Consider the following 3233-nt stretch of genomic DNA (forward strand, 5'->3'; position numbering starts at 1 on the left):
CCTATCTGTTGTTTGGCCACCTCAGAGAAAAAATCATTATGGGGAAAAAAAAAAAAAAAAAATCTATATATTGGAATTGTTTCTTTTTTGTTTCCATCTGGAAAGAAGAAACTTCTCTGAAAATGAAAGAGTAGTCATGAAGTGTTTGAAGGACAAGTGACAATCTCTTCCTGTGCTTGAGGGAGAACGTACTTTGATGCTTCTGAGTGAAATAAACTATTTCCTAGTTAATGTGTATCATAGAAAATGAGGAGATGTAATCAATTTTTTTTCGGTTTCTATCCAACAGAAAAAGAAATTTATTCAGAGCTAGAAAACAACTTACTGTTGGTTTCCATGTATGTGGAAACACAAAGTAGTTAATAAAGATTCAACAGATGGCGAACCTTCCTAAGAGGTTGCTCATTCATCTTGCTCAATATGGTATGCTGCCAACAGGATGCAATCATAGAATCATAGAATCATAGAATCATAGAATCTTAGGGGCTGGAAGGGACCTCGAGAGATCACCTAGTCCAACCCCCCTGCTAGAGCAGGGTCACCTAGAGTACATCACACAGGAATTCATCCAGGTGGGTTTTGAATGTCTCCAGTGAGGGAGACTCCACAACCTCCCTGGGCAGTCTGTTCCAGTGCTCTGTCACTCTTACAGTAAAAAATTTTTTTCGGATATTCACCTTGAACCTCCTATGCTCCAATTTACACCCATTACCTCTTGTCCTATCACTGGTCATCACTGAGAAAAGCCTAACTCCGTCCCCCTGACACTCACCCCTTACATATTTGTAAACATTGATGAGGTCACCCCTCAGTCTCCTTTTCTCCAAGCTAAAGAGACCCAGCTCCCTCAGCCTTTCCTCATAAGGGAGATGTTCCACTCCCCTAATCATCTTCGTAGCTCTGCGCTGGACTCTTTCGAGCAGTTCCCTGTCCTTTTTGAACTGAGGGGCCCAGAACTGGACACAATACTCCAGATGTGGCCTCACCAATGCAGAATAGAGGGGGAGGAGAACCTCTCTTGACCTACTAACCACACCCTTTCTAATGCACCCCAGGATGCCATTGGCCTTCTTGGCCACAAGGGCACATTGCTGGCTCATGGTCATCCTCCTGTCTACCAGGACCCCCAGGTCTCTTTCACCTACACTACTCTCCAGCAGTTCAGCCCCCAACCTGTACTGGGACATGGTGTTGTTCTTCCCCAAATGTAAAACTCTGCACTTCCCCTTGTTGAATTTCATCATGTTTCTCCCCGCCCAACTCTCCAACCTATCTAAGTCTCTCTGAATGGCAGCACAGCCTTCTGGTGTGTCAGCCACTCCTCCCAGCTTAGTGTCATCAGCAAACTTGCTGAGGGTACATTCTATACCCTCATCCAGGTCGTTGATGAAGATGTTGAACAACACCGGTCCCAGTACCGACCCCTGTGGGACTCCACTAGTCACACACCTCCAACCAGATTCTGCCCCATTGACTACAACTCTCTGACTCCTTCCTTTCAACCAGTTCTTGATCCACCTCACTACCTGATCACCAAACCCATACTTGATCAACTTATCTACAAGGATGCTGTGGGAGACAGTGTTAAATGCTTTACTGAAATCAAGATAAACCACATCTACCGCTCTACCATCATCTATCCACCTATTAATTTCCTCATAGAAGGCTATGAGGTTAGTCAAACATGATTTACCCTTGATAAAACCATGTTGACTGCTCTTGATGACCCCCATGTCCTTGATGTGCCTGGAGATGGTGCCAAGAACAAGTTGTTCCATCACCTTTCCAGGGATGGAGGTGAGGCTGACCGGTCTATAGTTACCCAGGTCCTCCTTCTTGCCCTTCTTGTAGACTGGTGTGACATTTGCTATCCTCCAGTCCTCAGGCACCTCTCCTATTGCCCATGACTTACTGAAGATGATGGAGAGAGGCCTAGCAATGACCTCCGCCAGCTCCCTCAGCACCCTTGGGTGGATAATAAATGCTAGCTGTAGCAGTACAGACTTTGATTAGAAAATCTATGAAAATTTAACTAAGAAGTTAATTTTTGCAGCGTGTAGGACCTTGAGATTCTCCCTGCAACTTTTCACACTTCTGCTCTTCTTTTTGAAGTAAGGGAATTTTCCTTTGGATATAATTTAAGGACCAGATATGGGTAGAGGATGATATCTATTCTTAGTAACATTCCTGCACTCTGTTCAGTTTAAATCTCATATGGTTTCTCTCATTACAAAATTAATTTCCATCACTTTTTTGTTGTGGTTTGTTTTAGTTTTTTTTTCCTTCCATTTGCATTGTAGAACCAATATATAAATAAATGAGAGCAAGGTTACTCTTTGGTTCATGTATCATCCGCACAATTATTACAGTTCCAAATAAGAAATCTTTATTGTCAGTGATAATGTTTGAACTGGGAAGAATAGCGGTTAACTTTTTTATTCGAGCTCTATTTTACATTTTAAAAAGATCTATCATTTCATGTCTGCATTACAGTGGAATATGGTAGTGTCACTGTAAAAAAAAGCAAATTCTATTAAATTATGCATTAATGGGCATCAGAAAGGACTCTAGCATTAGGGCATCTCTGAGTAAGCCTCTTAAAGAGACGTGATCAGGAAATGAAGCTTCTTTCTTTGTGTTGTCTCTGTTTGGTTTCATATATGTTTAATATGTTTAATACGTTACCTCTGAATTTGTGAAACAAGGGTCTAGTTTAATAAAACCGAGATTCTTTTTTTCTAGCTCCTGCAGAAAAAAAAGAAAAAAAAAAGTAAAAAAAAAAAAAAGTAATATCTTCCATGCTTTATGTTGCATCTTCTCAGTTTCCACTCATTTCAGAGAAAACTTGACAGTATCATTTGCTGTCTGTCACATTTCAAGATACCTGAGTTTAACCAGTGCTGTATGGTTACTGATGGTTAGAAGCACTCCCTGCCAAATATTTTGAAGAGTCGTCAACATTCAATATCAGCTAACAAACAAGAAATATAAAGGTTCATGAAATTATAATTGTATAAGGGTTTGCCTACATATAATATGGGCAGTGCCTATGGAGTGGTCATAGAGGTATCCAGGATTGTCCTGTATTCATATTTGCTACCTGTGTCTGTGTGGTTCATCTGACCTATTTTTAGGCACATTTCCTTCTACAGTCAGTGACTCAACTTATTTTCTTATATACTCATATTTCTCTTTTGACTAGTGAAAAAGACTAAGATGTCAATTCCACTGAT

This window comes from Chaetura pelagica, unplaced genomic scaffold (genome assembly GCF_000747805.2).
Source record: "Chaetura pelagica isolate M959 unplaced genomic scaffold, ChaPel_1.0 scaffold106, whole genome shotgun sequence".
NCBI classification, from domain to species: domain Eukaryota; kingdom Metazoa; phylum Chordata; class Aves; order Apodiformes; family Apodidae; genus Chaetura; species Chaetura pelagica.